This window comes from Carassius auratus, unplaced genomic scaffold, assembly GCF_003368295.1.
Source record: "Carassius auratus strain Wakin unplaced genomic scaffold, ASM336829v1 scaf_tig00036308, whole genome shotgun sequence".
NCBI lineage: Eukaryota > Metazoa > Chordata > Actinopteri > Cypriniformes > Cyprinidae > Carassius > Carassius auratus.
The window spans coordinates 74,765-92,699 of record NW_020526299.1 but is presented as its reverse complement, the minus strand read 5'-3'; the positions used below and the strand labels follow the sequence as shown (position 1 = coordinate 92,699).

The 17,935-nt window shown below is 36.7% G+C and overlaps 1 long non-coding RNA gene across 1 annotated transcript; it reads right to left on the bottom strand.

Moving 5' to 3' along the window:
- Positions 1 to 3,371: 3,371 nt before the first annotated feature.
- Positions 3,372 to 17,106, bottom strand: LOC113082490 (uncharacterized). The gene is made up of 3 exons (XR_003282699.1): positions 16,930 to 17,106; positions 16,348 to 16,667; positions 3,372 to 3,424 (listed from the first exon to the last, which is right to left on the bottom strand). It is a non-coding gene; the product is annotated as an uncharacterized LOC113082490 (long non-coding RNA).
- Positions 17,107 to 17,935: the final 829 nt, after the last annotated feature.

The following is a 17,935-nucleotide window of genomic DNA, read 5'->3' as shown; positions in this document are numbered from 1 at the left end:
TCAGATTAATATAATTTTATTTTAATAATATTGATCAGGTCCAGCTTCTTTGGAAACAGCATAAAATATTTTGATATCTTGTCGATACAAATAACTTAGACATGAATATATTTAAACAAATTATTTTACAGCGGACATTAATGACAAAAATGACAGAAATAAAGCATTTAGAGATGGCCAAAACCCAAGTACTTAATATAATGCCATGAGTTCAAATAATACTGATTTCAAATGTCGTGAAAAAATATGATATGATTTGTGTTTTTTGTTTAAATGCACCCTTATTATAAGGTTGACTTTTGATTTGTGATGATTATGTCTAGAGAACCCTTTTTTTCAGTTGTTTCACAAAGTTTGAGGCTCTGAGGTTGCTTATTAAAAATGTTGGACAGTGATGTCATCAGCTGACACAGGAAGTACTACATCATTGGCTCATCTTGAGCACTATGGAAATATGATCTAATTTTCTGGACCTGTTGATCTGTTATTATTTAGTTGTCATGCTGCAATCAGTGTCTTGAATATTATGTGCTATGAGTTTGTGTTACTTAAATAATGGTCATGTAATTTTCATAAATAACAAATTGTATATTATTTAATTGTTTGTGTTTGTATTAAAATGATCTTTCACACACAAGCACACAGCTATAAATCTGACTGCTAAAATCATGCAGAGCTGCATAACAAATTCTTAATTAACTAAATTAATGTCTGTGCATTTCTTTTGTAGAACGTTGTTTCAGCATAAGAGATCTCTTCTGCATGGGTCACAGCTGTTTAAACAAAAATGACAGAAGAATTAAAATACTAAAACTCAGTCTTATCTAGATCTTATGTTCTTTGTTTCTTATCTTATGTTATTAGCACCCTACATTTGTTTTTGTTCCAGAAACTGTTTTCACTTGGATATACATCACAATAGGAAAAGAATAGAATAGTGCAACTTATTTTTTTTTAAAGTTTTATTCAACTTTAAACAATTTTGATTATAATATTAACCATATTTTGTATAAATTAATTATTCAGTAATCAGCCATAGTCAAAAAGTTCATTGTTAAATATTTCAATAAACACGTTTTTGTGTGTGTGTGTGTGTGTGTGTGTGTGTGTTTGTGTGTGTGTGTGCGCTGCAGTTCTACACTACATGAATTTCAAAGATGGCATTCTTGTTCAAAGCTGTTAATACACAGAAATAGGTTTTAAAAAATATATATTTTTTGCAGATAATTTAAAAATCAAACCCAGAGGAATTTTTTACAAAAGTAAGTAGCTGTGTTTTAGTATAGTGAAATGTAATATTCTTTAAGGCTCAAGTGAAACATTAACACATAAATGTTAATTTGAGCACCAGCAGAGAGCTGGACCTTTAAACATGTTGAAGTAAGTGTTGGGAATGCTTATTATTATCATTATTTAGTTTTATTGGATCTTAGTGCTGCGTTTGACACTATTGACCACAACATTCTTTTGCATAGACTTGAACACTTTGTTGGCATAAATGGAAGTGCATTAGCATGGTTTAAAACGTACTTATATGACCGCCTTCAGTTCGTGGCAGTGAATGAACATCATGTATCATATCGATCACAAGTGCAGTATGGAGTACCTCAAGGCTCAGTACTAGGGCCGCTACTCTTCACGCTTTATATGTTACCCTTGGGAGATATCATCAGGAAACATGGTGTTAGCTTTCACTGTTATGCTGATGATACTCAGCTCTATATTTCTTCGCGGCCCGGTGAAACACACCAATTTGAAAAACTAATGGAATTCATAGTCGATATAAAAAACTGGATGACGAGTAATTTTTTACTGCTAAATTCTGAAAAAAACAGAGGTGTTAATTATAGGACCTAAAAACTCTGCTTGTAATAACCTAGAACACTGTCTAAGACTTGATGGTTGCTCTGCCAATTCTTCGTCATCAGTTAGGAACCTAGGTGTGTGCTATTTGATCGCAATATTTCCTTAGAAAGCCATGTTTCTAGCATTTGTAAAACTGCAGTTTTTTCCATCTAAAAAATATATCTAAATTATGGCCTATGCTCTCAATGTCAAATGCAGAAATGTTAATCCATGCATTTATGACCTCAAGGTTAGATTATTGTAATGCTTTATTGGGTGGTTGTTCTGTACGCTTAGTAAACAAACTACAGCTAGTCCAAAATGCAGCAGCAAGAGTTCTTACTAGAACCAGGAAGTATGACCATATTAGCCCGGTCCTGTCTACACTGCACTGGCTCCCTATCAAACATTGTATAGATTTAAAAATATTGCTTATTACTTATAAAGCCCTGAATGGTTTTGCACCTCAGTATCTGAATGAGCTCCTTTTACATTATAATCCTCTACGTCCGCTACGTTCTCAAAACTCAGGCTATTTGATAATACCTAGAATATCAAGAAAGGACCTCTACAGCCCTGAAAGACAGCGGAGACCAGGACAACTAGAGCCCCAGATACAGATCCCCTGTAAAGACCTTGTCTCAGAGGAGCACCAGGACAAGACCACAGGAAACAGATGACATTATTGCAGCCTGGAATTGAACTACTGGTTTCGTCTGGTCAGAGGAGAACTGGCCCCCAAACTGAGCCTGGTTTCTCCCAAGGTTTTTTTCTCCATTCTGTCACCGATTGAGTTTCGGTTCCTTGCCGCCATCACCTCTGGCTTGCTTAGTTGGGGTCACTTCATCTACAGCGATATCATTGACTTGATTGCAAATAAATGCACAGACACTATTTAAACTGAACAGAGATGACATAACTGAATTCAATGATTTGTGTGTCTTGGTGCGGTTTTGAGAAATATAGAATTGTGTTTTGTGTGAGTGAGACAAGTAAAGAGCTATAAAAAGGTGTTATTTGTAATAACACTTTGTATCACTTGCCTTGTTAAAAGGTTTTCTTGTGTTTCCAGTAGAAGCAGAAGATCCCGACTGCAGCTACAATCAACAGAGATCCAGCAACAGCAGAAACTAGCAGTGTCAGAGACACTGAAACTTGCGGATATGAAGGAAATTGTTCTGTAACAGCAGAAGAGAGAGAGAATAATGTAAGTGGTTGTGTCAGTCTGATCTATATAAAAAAAGAGAGACATCAGGTCAGTAAATGATCACTAATGTCAGTGTTGCTGTACCTGCACATGTGTGAAAGAGTTGAGTGATGTCCAGATGTGTGGTCTGGTTTCTGATGGGATTGTTGATCACACAGCTGTAGCTGTTTTTTTCCTGATATTCCACCTCCAGAGGTAGAGAGAGACTGATGCTGAGATCAGACACACTGATGCTGGACAATAAACTGTTTCCTTTGTACCAGGAGAGAGTCACATGACCCACATTCACCACTGAACACAACAATGAACAATTCTGCCGTGATGATGATGAACAGCTTGAAGAGTTACTGATGACTGGAACAGGCAGACGAGCTGAAAAAGGAGGATCAGATTTGGCAAATAACTCAAAATAACCGCTTTCAACAGATCAATCTTTATTCATAAACAAATTAATTATGCATAAAATTTGAATTTTGTTTTGATGATAACACAACAAATCAATTTGTCTTAAAGTGGTGGAACTGTAAACCCCACACCAGCACCAGAGTTCTGACTGGTTCCACTCCCGCTTCTGTGATCACTTCCTGTTTGGTAGCCATTTAAGCATGACCAGGCCAAACAGGCTCTTGCAAAGTATTGCCAGTTCCTCTACCCTATCGAACGTTTCCATTGTTTTGTTTTGATTGCTATGTGTATGATTTATCGCCTGTTTCTCTAGATTTTGTCTTTTGGATTTCCCTCGTGCCTGTTTGCTGGTTTGACAGATTACTGTGATTTTGACTTCTTTGCCTGTAAACATGACTCTGATTTGCATCGGTGTTCTTCTTCAGTTCTCTCTTCACAGCAGTTCAGTCAGTGTACTGTTTGAGTACATGAATTACGGAAGGGAGTGTCAGCCACATTTAAAAAGTTAACAGTTTAAGTCATTTGTGGATGAATGCGTATTGGAGTCATGAACCGTTTAAAACTATTCAGTTCGATTTGGTGAACTGGTTAAAAAAGATCCGGTTACATCGAGTGATTCGTTCGCAAACAGGATATCACAAACTGCAGTGTTTTGAACTCTCTCACAACAGACACGGAAGAGAAGACAATGCTGAATAAAGTCATAGTTTTTGCAATTTTGGACCAAAATTTATTTTTGATGCATGAAAAAATTCGAACGGACCCTCTGATGTCACATGGACTACTTTTATGATGTTTTTCTTACCTTTCTGCACATGGACAGTATACCGTGCACACACTTTCAATGGAGGGACTGAGTGCTCTCTGACTAAATCTAAAATATCTTAAACTGTGTTCCAAAGATAAACGGAGGTCTCACAGGTTTGGAACGACATGAGGGTGAGTTATTAATGACATCATTTTGATTTTTGGGTGAACTATCCCTTTAAAGGCAAACCATCAAAACTCAAATGGACTGAAGAACAGTAAGGCTGATGCTCTATCCAGACATGATCCTTCAGCTCAGGACATCTAGGAATTTCTTTGTCTATTACAGTACTCCTTCTGGTGGCCATCGATGACCAAAGATGGGGTAATCTATGTCGAGTCCTGCCAAACTTGCACTTAATCCTAGACCCCCAAGGAGCTGCCTTCTGTGCTCCTTCAACCATTACTGAAACCTCAGTGTCCTTGGTCTCACTTGTCTATAGACTTTGTCACAGACCTGCCACTATCCAATGGTTTCACCACCATACTGGTAATTATTGATCGCTTCTCTAAAGCCTGTCATTTGATCCCTCTCAAAGGTCTCCCCACAGCCATGGAAACAGCTCAAGCACTATTCCAACATGTTTTCACAGTCTATGGTTTGCCTGAGGATATTGTTTCTGACAGAGGAACCCAATTTATCTATCAGGTTTGGAGAGCCTTCTGCAAGCAACTGGACATCAATGTAAGCCTCACATCAGGATACCATTCACAGTCAAAAGGCCAAAAGGAAAAGTTGAACCAGAAGATTGGCAGGTATCTAAGAACTTATTGTAGTTGTGAATAGAACAGGTTGGTAAAATTCCATCTATGGGCTGAGTATGCTCAAAACTGTAATGTTAATAATTCTATAATGTCACACCAGCAGAGGGAGCCCTCGCCCCTAACTGGTACCACTCCTTCTGCTGCTTCTGTGATCACTTCACTTTCTGTGATCACTTCCGCAGCCATTTAAGCATGGCCAGACCAAACAGGTCTTTGCGAAGTATTGCCAGTTCCTCTACCTTACAGAGCATTTTCATTGTCTTGTTTTGTTTGCTATGTGTATGATTTATCGCCTGTTTCTCTGGATTTTGGCTTTTGGATTGGCTTGAATGATTACTGTGATTTTTGACTTTACATTTAACATTTAATCATTTAGCAGACACTTTTATCCAAAGTGACTTACAAATGAGAACAATACAAGCAATCAGACCAATGAGAGAACAACAACAACAGAATACAAGTGCCATAACAATTCTCAGTTAGTCTAGCACAGAACCCATAGCAAGTTTTTTTTTTCTTTTTCTCAAAAAATAGGATAGACAAGAAAAGGTAAGTGCTACCATTAGTTGGTCAAGTGTTGGTCAAGTGTTGGTGAAAAAGATGAGTCTTTCGATGTTTTTTTAAATGAGTAAAGACTCAGATGTTCAAATTGAGATTGGGAGGTCATTCCACCAGCCGGGCACAGTTCAGGGAAAGGTCTGTGAGAGTGATTTTGAACCTCTTTGTCGCCTCTGGCTTGCTTAGTTGGGGTCACTTCATCTACAGCAATATTGTTGACTTGATTGCAAATAAATACACAGACAATATTTAAACTGAACAGAGATGACATCACTGAATTCAATGATGAACTGCCTTTAACTATCATTTTGCATTATTGACACACTGTTTTCATAATGAATGTTGTTCAGTTGCTTTGACGCAATGTATTTTGTTTAAAGCGCTATATAAATAAAGGTGACTTGACTCTTTGGCACCACAAGGCACCGTCTACTTGCAGAACGCAAGCTTCTGGAGGACGCAAAAGTTTGAACTAGTGAGTTTAGGTATATTGGTGCTGTACCAGTGGTCGTCTTGTAGGCAAGCATCAGTACCTTGAATTTGATGGTAGCAGCTACTGGTAGCCAGTGTAACCTGATGAGGAGTGGAGTAACATCAGCTTTTTTTGGCTCATTGAAGACAACCCTTGCTGCTGCATTCTGGATCAGTTGTAGAGGCTGATAGTCCATGCAGGAAGACCCGCCAGGAGAGAATAACAATAGTCCAGTCTTGAGAGTACAAGAGCTTGGACAATATGTTGGGTGGCTTACTCTGACAGGAAGGGTCTAATCTTCCTAATGTTGTATAAGGCAAATCTGCAGGACCGGGTCATTGTAGCAATATGGTCTGTGAAGCTTAACTGATGATCCATCACAACTCCTAGGTTTCTAGCTGTCCTGGAAGGAGTTATGGTTGACAAACCCAGCTGTATAGAGTAGTTGTGATGAAACAATGGGTTAGCTGGAACAACCAGTAGTTCTTTCTTAGTAAGGTTGAGCTGAAGGTGATGGTCATTCATCCAGCTAGAAATGTCACTCAGACAGGCTGCAATGCAAGCAGCTACCGACGGATCATCTGGTTGGAATGAGAAGTAGAGTTGAGTGTCATCAGCATAGCAGTGATAGGAAAAGCCATGCTTCTGAATGACAGATCCTAATGACGTCATCTGGAGAAGAGAAGTCCAAGTACTGAGCCTTGAGGAACCCCAGTAGCAAGAAGTTGTGACTTAAAAACTTCACCCCTCCAAGACACCCTGAAAGATCTATCTGAGAGGTAGGACTTAAACCATAGGAGTGCGGTTCCAGAGATGCCCATCTTTCCGAGTGTGGACAGTAGAATCTGGTGATTAACTGTGTAAAAAGCAGCAGACAGATCCAGCAAAATGAATACTGAATATTTGGAAGCTGCTCTTGCCAGTAGCAGGGCTTCAGTAACCAAGAGAAGGACAGTCTCAGTTGAGTGGCCGCTTTCGAAGCCAGATTGGTTGCTGTCCAGGAGGTTGTTCTGTACAAGAAACATAGAGAGTTGGTTGAACACAACTCACTCAATTGTCTTTGCAATGAATGGAAGAAGGGATACCGGTCTGTAGTTTTATAGAAGTGCTGGATTTAGAGATGGTTTCTTAAGCAGTGGGCTTACCCGAGCCTGCTTAAATCCTGAGGGAACTGTACCACAGTGAAGAGAGGTGTTGATAATGTGAGTAAGTGAAGGTATTATTGAAGAAGAAATCGCTTGAAGGAGGTGAGTGGGAATAAGATCAAGTGGACAAGTAGTAGGATGACTGGACAGTAGAGTTGGGGTACTCGAACTTGGACTCGGACTCGAGTCCGGACTCGAGTCCAATTTTGTAATGAACTCGGACTTGTCACGCACTCGGGTGAATTTGTACTCGGACTTGACACGGACTTGAACATTTTGGACTCGGAAAATATTCCGAGTGCAGTCGAGTCCGCGTCATGTGTAACAATAAAACCAGCATAAAAGTGATATGATAAATTAATGAATGTCTCCCCTTCTGTCATTTTACTACACCACGCCGGCAGGCAGCAGTAGCATATCATCTCATGCTTGCAGACGAAACACACGCACCACTCACTGGATATCAATGTGGATTAGTGATGGGAAGTTCGATTCTTTTCCGCGAACCGGTTCTTTCGGACGGTTTGATTCAATAAACCGGTTGAAAAAAACAGTTCACCGGTTTTTTTTACGCTCGACGTAATGACTGGCATTGGCGATGACGTCATTGGCGATGACGTTATGGCGTCAAGTCTATCAAACATTCAAATATATAAAGTCACTAATCCAGGGGTGTAGATTACGCGGGGGACGCGGGGGACATGTCCTCCCCACTTTTAATATCATGGAAATTCGTCCCCCGCACTTTTTCAGTCAAATGTGTTCGCATTGATGTTTTCAAGAGCTGGTGTGAATAAATATAGATTTACACTCAAAGAGACAAGATAGTCTGCGCATGACCTGATATTTTATTCCGACCCAGAAGCGCTAAACACTCCTGCAGTGTGTGTTTCATTCATCCTCGAAGCCGGAGTGTGCTCTCGCGCATAAAGTCATTTCAGGAAACTCCTAATATGGGCAACAGCGTCCAGCTATCGCTGTATTAAAGCAGTTGTTTTGACAGAAGAACTGAAACTTTTGGAAACACGAAGACATTAATATACGATTGCGACAAAATATGGTTTTTCAAGTCATCTCCAGCAGGTGATAAATACAATATATCAACAAAACAGTGCTAATTGACATAGATTTATTACAGTATAGAAACTATTCTGCCTTATTATGTGCTAAATAAGTGTTTGTAGTATATAAAAAAAATCATTATTATTTGTTATTGTCAAGCAGTTATAGATTTCTAAGCAAACTAAAAGCTAGAAATTAGAGAATAATTAAAGTTCCCTATAGTCTCCACTACCAGTCAAGTTTCTTCTGTTTACCAAGCCTGCATTTATTTGATCCAAAGTACAGCAAAACAGTAAACTGAAATATTTTACTAGACTATTTAAAATAACTGTTTTCTATTCGAATATATTTCAAAATGTTATTTATTGAGATTTTAAAGCTTGCTAAATAAAAGTATTCATTTCTATAATTTATTTTCGAAAAAATATATATTTTTGAATGATATACTGTATAATGTTGCAAAGGCTTTTTATTTAACATAAATGCTGCTCTTTGGATCCCTCTAAAAATTTACTCATGTTTTAAATATTGATAATCAGCAAATCAGCCTATTAGAATGATTTGATTTTTTAAGGATGTGACACTGGAGTAATTTTGCTGAACATTCAAATAGAAAATAGTTATTTTAAATAGTAAAAACTTTTAAAACTTTTGCTGTACTTTGGATCAAATAAATGCAGGCTTGGTGAGCAGAAGAGACTTCTTTTAAAAACATAAAAATTTTTACTGTTCAAAAACTGTTGACTGGTATAGATTACAGAAATGTTCTATTGTAATGTTTTATATTATATTGTAATATATATATATATATATATATATATATATATATATATATATATATATATATATATATATATATATATAATTTATGCCCCCCTCACTTCTGAAAAGATGGCTACGCCCCTGCACTAATCATAACTTCAGTCAGTTAAAAACCTCATAATCATGAAAAGTTTACAATCAAGTTTTGCAACAACACACCCAAATACAGTTACAGCAATAATGTACATACTAGGATTTAAGTCTTGAAGATATAAAGTAAATTAGGTGTCATTAGCGCAGAAACCATGATCCACTTACTATACATAATCCATTGCGATGTATTTGTTATTAAATGAATTTACATTTCGTCAGATTGCCCTTCATTCAAGCCCTCGGTTTACCCGCACTCATTACATTAGCACAGAATCAGTTCAGGACCAATCACCAAAAGAATCACTTCAGGTCAGACGCGCTGTGAGTCAGTCGGCTTCACGCTGAATGACGAATGCGCAGTATCATCAGCAAGACCAGAACTGACCAAACAAGCAATGCAACTTTATGATGCAAGTTCTCCAAGACAACAAGAAATTCATAATGTCATCATTAAGGATCTCCTCATTGGCTGCACTTTACCTCTGTCAAATGTGGGGGAGAGGCATTAAATAACTGAAATGTCAGCTTTAACTGGAGGACAATATAGTGTGATACAATAATAAAACAGGTTCATTTGTATTTTCATGCACTTGTAATACAATAAAACCTTTGAAACCTTTTTTGATAGGAAATTAGTTCTGTTGACATAAAATAAAAATGTTCAATGGCAATGACTAGATGTAACAGTGGTATTTTTTTATTACATTTTTATATTGCCATTGGTTTAATGGGTTGAAAGGTTAAAATATTAATAGAATGTAAAAATTTACAATACCAATTTATAATCTTTTTTAATTTAATTACTTTCTGGACTCGGGCGGACTCGACTCGGACTCGGCCTTTGAGAACTCGGACTTGAGTCCAACTCGGCCCCTTTTGGACTCGGACTCGGACTTGGACTCGATGTTTGTGGACTTGGTCTTGACTCGTACTCGACAAAGGTGGACTCGGACCCAACTCTACTGGACAGGATAAGTTTGGAAATGTCTAGGAAGTACCATCCTCAGAAATGTTTGATAGTAACATCCAACTCCTCCAAGAAGTTTCCCAGTTGACCTGGGGGACTTTAAATGACTACAAAGTGAATTTTAAAAGGGTGGGTTATAGTAATTGAATGTGATTCAAATGAACCGTTATCTGTAAGAGATGATTGAAGATCAAATTTACATTCTTTTGAGATAAGGATACCTCCACCCCTCCCGGTCGTACAAGGGGTGTGGGAACAAGTGAAATTAGTAGAGAGGGCTGCGGGAATGGCAGTGTCTTCAGGTTTGATCCAAGTCTCAATTAGGGCCATGAGGTTGAGACCGGAATGAGTAGCAAAAAAATAAATAAAATCTGCTTTGTTAACAGCAGACTGGCCGTTCCAGAGACCAACTGAAATAGAGAGTAAAGTAGTAGAGGTAATAGATTTTTGGGATATGCCTGCCTCCGAAGTACAGTGCATGATCTCTGATTGTTTGTAGTAATAGTAGAGATTTGAAAGCACATAGTAAGAACAAGTTACCTAAATAAATATTAGAACAAGCTATACCTAAAGAAAAGAAAGGGGAGAAAAACAATACTGAAGTGCCTTGTCGTTGTCCTTGCTCAGCAATGTTGTTTTCGTCAACGATGACGACAACAAAATGATTTCGTCGATGCACCTTTTTTTATGACGATAACGCGACGATGACTAGCTAAAAATGGATCTAATGTGACTAAAACATGACGAGACGTTTTCGATGACCAGATGAGACGAAAATGATTATAAAGTCTGACGTTCACAATGCATGTCATTTCTGCCTGTTTTGGAGAAGCACCTGGCTGCAGCCTGCAGATCGAGGCGGGGCTGCACCTGGGACGGGGATGCACGTTCTTTTAAATGCGCACTTGAGCAGCGCAGCACACTGTGACTCCATGTTGCTTTGAGCACATCATTCTGCACCCGCAATGTGCATAGGCGCTAGAGTTGGGTCCGAGTCCACCTTTGCCGAGTACGAGTCAAGACCAAGTCCACAAACATCAAGTCCAAGTCCGAGTCCGAGTCCAAAAGGGTCCGAGTTGGACTCAAGTCCGAGTCCTTAAAGGCCGAGTCCGAGTCGAGTCCGCCCGAGTCCAGAAAGTAATTAAATTAAAAAAGATTATAAATTGGTATTGTAAATTTTTACATTCTATTAATATTTTAACCTTTCAACCCATTTAACCAATGGCAATATAAAAATGTAATAAAAAATACCACTGTTACATCTAGTCATTGCCATTGAACATTTTTATTTTATGTCAACAGAACTAGTTTCCTATCAAAAAAGGTTTCAAAGGTTTTATTGTATTACAAGTGCATGAAAATATAAATGAACCTGTTTTATTATTGTATCACACTATATTGTCCTCCAGTTATATTTATATTTATTATAAACATAATATATTTATTTGTTAACCCTCCATCCTAGAACATCTCACTCAATCCTGTTCCATTATCATGTATAGCACAATTGTTTATACACTTATTTATTTGCTAATTTTTAGATAATTTGTATTTATTTATTTTTTTTTGTTGTTGTTGTCTCTGTGTACTGGAAGCTTATGTCACTAAAACAAATTCCTTGTATGCGTAAGCATACTTGCCAATAAAGCTCTTTCTGATTCTGATTCTGAGTTAAAGCTGACATTTCAGTTATTTAATGCCTCTCCCCCACATTTGACAGAGGTAAAGTGCAGCCAATGAGGAGATCCTTAATGATGGCATTATGAATTTCCTGTTGTCTTGGAGAACTTGCATCATAAAGTAGCACTGCTCGTTTGGCCAATTCTAGTATTGCAAATCCTGCAATGCTGAACTGTGCAGCATCTGTGGGTTGCTGCTGCTGTCTTTGGTACTCGGTTGGCATCGGTTTTCGAATCACCAGTACACTGAACCGAAAACCGTTTCTTTCGGTTGCGTCCGTTTTTGAGAACTGATGAACCGATGATACTGCGCATACATGTAATTTTTCAAGTATTTTGTTAAACATCGGAAAGTTTGCTAAAATAACTAATATATATATATATATATATATATATATATATATATATATATATATATATATATATATATTTTTTTTTTTTTTTTAAGATGCATGTTTCTAATCTGTATATTGTAGATTATGTATGGGCCAAAGGGGTTTTCAGGGAAGTTGGACAATAATTAAGACTCTAAAGACTATGTTTAAGAGGAATAAGGGATGATTTATGAAATATCTGTACTGTATTTATAGTTAATGATGACATTCACAAATTGAGTTTGTAGTAAACAGAACATGAACACGAGTAAAGCAGCTGATGAAACTGAACTGCAGCAGGTGCCGGTTAGAGCGATTCTCGTTTTCGAGTCAAGAATTGGTAGCATCTGTTTTCGGATCATCAGTAAACTGAATATAAACCGTTTTTTTTTTTTCGGAGGCGTCCGATTCGAGAACCGAGGAGCTGATGATACTGCGCATGCGTGATTCAGCGTGAAGCCAACTGACTCACAGCGCGTCTGAACCGAACTGATTCTTTTGGTGATTGATTCTGAACTGATTCTGTGCTAATGTTATGAGTGCAGGTAATCCGAGGGCTTGAATGAAGGGCAATCCGACGAAACGTAAGTTCATTTAATAACAAATACATCGCAATGGATTATGTATAGTAAGTGGATCATGGTTTCTGCGCTGATGACACCTAATTTACTTTATATCTTCAAGACTTAAATCCTCGTATGCACATTATTGCAGTTACTGTATTTGGGTGTGTTGTTGCAAAACTTAATTGTAAACTTTTTTTATGATTATGAGGTTTTTAACTGACTGAAATTATGATTAGTGACTTTATATATTTGAATGTTTAATCAACATCGCCAATGCCAGCCATTACGTCGAGCGTAAAAGAACCAGTGAACCGTTTTTTTTCAACCGGTTTATTGAATCAAACCGTCCGAAAGAACCGGTTCGCGGAAAAGAATCAAACTTTCCATCACTAATCCACATTGATATCCAGTGAGTGATGCGTGTGTTTCGTCTGCAAGCATGACATGATATGCTACTTCTGCCTGCCAGTGTGGTGCAGTAAAATGACATAAGGGGAGACATTCATTAATTTATCATCTCAATTTTATGCTGGTTTTATTGTTACACACGCGGACTCGACTGTACTCGGAATATTTTCCGAGTCCAAAATGTTCAAGTCCATGTCAAGTCCGAGTACAAATACACCCGAGTGCATGACAAGTCCGAGTTCATTCAAAATTGGACTCGAGTCCGGACTCGAGTCCGAGTCCGAGTTCGAGTACCCCAACTCTAATAGGCGCTTTGTGCGCTCTGTTTTGAAGCGTTTCATATTATCATGGTTTTGCGCACTGAAAGATTATTAAAAGCCTATATTTTTATACCTAGCCTACACAAAACATTTAAAATGAGCATAATTTAATTGTATATTATTTGTGTGTAGTGTACTTTTTTGACCATACATGTGTTTTCATCCCTGAATGTTTGTGTCACTTTTATTAGACAGGGTTGTATGATGTTTGTGTTTACAAATAATATGCATCTTGTTGTTGCACTGGGAGACAAGTTGAAGCACAAGTTGTAGAGCATAAGTATGTGTTCCTCAATAGCTTATATGTTGGGCACGTTGTTCATTGCACTTTAGCAATTTCTCAAATAAAGCCACAATTGCCAAAGTAAGAATGTTTTTATTCCTGGCTTTTTTTTTGGAGTAAAACAGTGATTCCACTGTTACCACTTTATCTGTTTGTAATGTTGTAGTAGCTCAAAGTTTTTTGCTGTTTAAACTTTAAACCATTCCTTTATAACTGTGATTACTAGTGAAAATAGGCAATGTGCTGAAATTTTAGAAGAGCATAAATTCATGGAAAAATAACTTGAAATATGTGGATAAAAGGTTTCTGCCCAATGCGACCATGAAGTACAGCTTGGCAGCACTGCATCTCCATCAATGAGAAAGTCTAGTTTATTATGCAAAGCTTTTAAGGTTAACTGTTGATTTATGAATTGCAACACTCGTTACAACCTGTTTAACCTAAGTCCATTTCCAATACTTTTTAATCTAAATTAATTTGTTAAAGACTACTTTTTTTTTACTAAAATTGACTAAAACTTGACTAAAACCTTTTTGCGTTTTCGTCGACTAAAACTATCAGGTTTATAAGTGACTAAAATGTGACTAAAACTAAAAAGCATTTTCATCCAAAAGACTAAGACTAAGACTAAAAGGGCTGCCAAAAACAACACTGTTGCTCAGTGGAGTCGCGAAGGTAGACTCAATGGTCTTTAGGCTTCACACGAAGGCTGCCGTGGTGAAACTAACCACTTTTATATTTGCCTGAGTACCTGTTATTGAAGTCAGCTGGCCACGCCTTACTATTTAGCAGCCCGAAACTGGAGAGTCACGCCACTTCAGCACGTATTTACCATGGTAAAAAACACAGTAAATGAAACATTTTTCTAGCAACGATGACCTGCGCTGTAGTCTAATGAGAAAACAAGGCAGAACACTTACAAACTGCTGTCCTTTTCTGTTTGTGGACTGTATCTTCTAACAAGAACTTCCAAAACAGGTAATTAAGTACTTTAACTGGCTTTGGCCACACCTTACTATTTAGCAGACTGAAACTGGGAAATCCCACAATAGGCAAACATGAGAAAAAAAAATGCCATTTCAGCACGTATTTACCATGGTAAAAAACACAGTAAATGAAACAGCTTCCTAGCAACGATGACCCGCGCTGTAGTCTAATGAGAAAACAAGGCAAACCACTTACAAACTGCTGTCCTTTTCTGTTACTCGACTGTTTCTTCTTCTTTACCGGTGATCTGATTTCTGCCCCACATCTTGGATTATTGAACTGTTTGCTCATTAAACTTCTGCAAATGGATTCTAACACAGCCTCTGCCTTACCCTCATTACAGAAAACATAGTGCAGTACATTAAGTTTCCCCCAACAGGGTATTGTGTATAAAAAAATAAAATGAAAAAAATAAAAATAAAATGAAGAAAATATTACATCTATATACTAAAAAGTTATAACTGAAAGAAAATTACATATTTAACTGTTTGGTTACTAATATTCTGCAAAATTTCTTCTTTTGTGCTCAACAGAAGAAAGAATCCCATAAGCTTGCAACTTGAAGATGACTCGATGGCACACTTAACAATTTTGGGTGAACTTTCCCTTGCATAAGCAGTTTTAGTATAGTAGTTTTGAGAAGACTACAGGGACTGCAGTTTTATAAATAATGTAAAAATATTTGCATACTATACTATGTAAATATGTAAAATATCACATTTTATGAATGGGCACATATTAAGTCAAATGGATTAACCCTGACAAAATTCCTTGATATTATTTAAATTAATTATATATATATTTTTTTATATATGCGTATTTAAACAATTATCATGCGTAGGCTACACCCATGATTGTTTATTTACTTATTGAGCAGGTAAATAAACAATGCAGGTATGCAGGTATTTTCAATCTTAGAGGTGTGTTAGTTAAATTAAAATAAATAAATAAAAATTATTTTTTAGGCCCATAGTATTCAATGGCTGACTGTAGTAGGTGATTTCATACAATAATGTAAATGTAAACTCATTACTTGTCTGAATTTCAAAATTATAAATTTACTAGTCATAAAAAGAATAAGGGCCCTTGACCATCTAGAATGAAACACATCTAGACCTGCACGGAGGGGCCTCAATATTTTGCTCCTTACAAGACATAATGTTATAAAAGGAAGAAAAAGATCCCATGTGTCAGCTATTTATCTTTCAATTCTTCCTTTTGTGTGACTGACTAAAGTTATAGTAAACTGCTGCTGTCACTTAAAAACTGGAAATTCCCATCCCCAATGGCAAAAGCAGAAACAGAAGTGGGACGGTAGACCATGGAAAGCAAATCCTTTGAAAATCTTTTATTTGGTTGGTTGTTTGCTTGCATGACATTCAGAAATAAAACATGGGTAAAATTTAGGATAATACTTACAAAAGGAAAATTACAAATATATACTGCGGCAACTATTGTTTCTGGTGGGCTTTAAATGGGTTAAATAACTAGGAAAATCTGAATTAAATGTGCATCTCAGATATATTTAGGATACATATACTTTAAATCTTTAACAAACAAAATAAACCAATATTTAACTCACCATAGACAGTGAGAGTGAATCTCTTTCTCACAGTGTTGGTCTGTAGTGTATAGAGTCCAGTGTGTTCAGTTCTGGTGTTTGTGATGATCAGAGATCCAGTTTGATGATCCAGCTTCAGTCTGTCTCTGAATCTCCCACCAAGAACATCATCATATACAGTGACGCTGCTGGCCATTACATTGATTTTAGCTATTAAATCTTGTTATATCCAAACCTCCACAGAATCATGTCATCGTCCATCATTTCAGTAAGACCAGAGTCTAGAGTGACTGAATCTCCCTCTGTCACTGACTCCACTGTAACTGTATCAGCAAACACACCTGAAGAACAGAGTTTTTCACAAATTAAGTGTTAAATAATTTTATGGTGGCTCAACTAAAGATAGTTTTTACTATTTAAAAGTCAAATGAAAAACAAAAATGAGAGCAGCACAGACAATGAAATGAGCAATAGATTAACAGACAGACAAAAATGAGAAAACTGGAATGCTGGAAAGAGGAAAAAACACCATTTAGAAAGCTAAGCTCCTCGAAACAAAATAGATAAAGAACTAAAAATGCATATAAAACAATTCTAACTTACCGACTAGATGCCACAAATACAAGTGGATCAAAATAACAACATGAACCATTTTCTTTAAAATTACAACACCGGTCATTTCTGCATTTCTGATAACGGACTGCTTCGTCATGAACAAACTAGTGTGCATTTAAATCCAGCCCTAAAAGGGAATTAGCCAACCTTCTGTGTTCTTTTGCACTCAAGCTGTGAGCACATATACAGTATTGTTCAAAATAATAGCAGTACAATGTGACTAACCAGAATAATCAAGGTTTTTCGTATATTTTTTTTATTGCTACGTGGCAAACAAGTTACCAGTAGGTTCAGTAGATTCTCAGAAAACAAATGAGACCCAGCATTTCTTCTTCTTTTAACTTTTTATGGCGGATGGCAAACCAACTTTTTGGTGCATTTACCGCCACCGACTGGACTGGAGTGTGAAGCACTGATAGACAAATGACAACAAAAAAAAATAAAAAAATAAAAAATAAAAAAATAAATAAAAAATAAATAAAAATAAAAAATAAAAAATAAAAATTATTTATGTATATTAAATTCTGTTAATTATTCCTATTTCTTTAATGTATTTTATAATAACACCATATATTCTTCTTTGTCCTGCTTTCTCGTTCAAAAGACTTATCATATTGAATGATTCAACACCCATGTTTTTAACTTCATTAATGAGCTTTAACCTTTCTTTTTCATATTTTTTACATATCATTAATACATGTTCTATAGTTTCAGGCTGATTACAATAAATACATTTACCTGATTCATGTTTTCCTATTTTAAACAATGAATGATTTAATCTGGTATGTCCTATTCGAATGCGTGAGATAATTGTATCTTCTTTCCTGTTCTTAAAAACATTTCTTCCATTTCCATTTACTTTCTGTTGAATATTATACATAAACCTGCCCTTGTTATCACAGTTCCATTCCTCTTGCCATTTGTTATTCATGAATTCTTTTATTTTCCCTTTAACTTCATTTTTGCTCAGAGTCACATGAATATCTATTTCTGT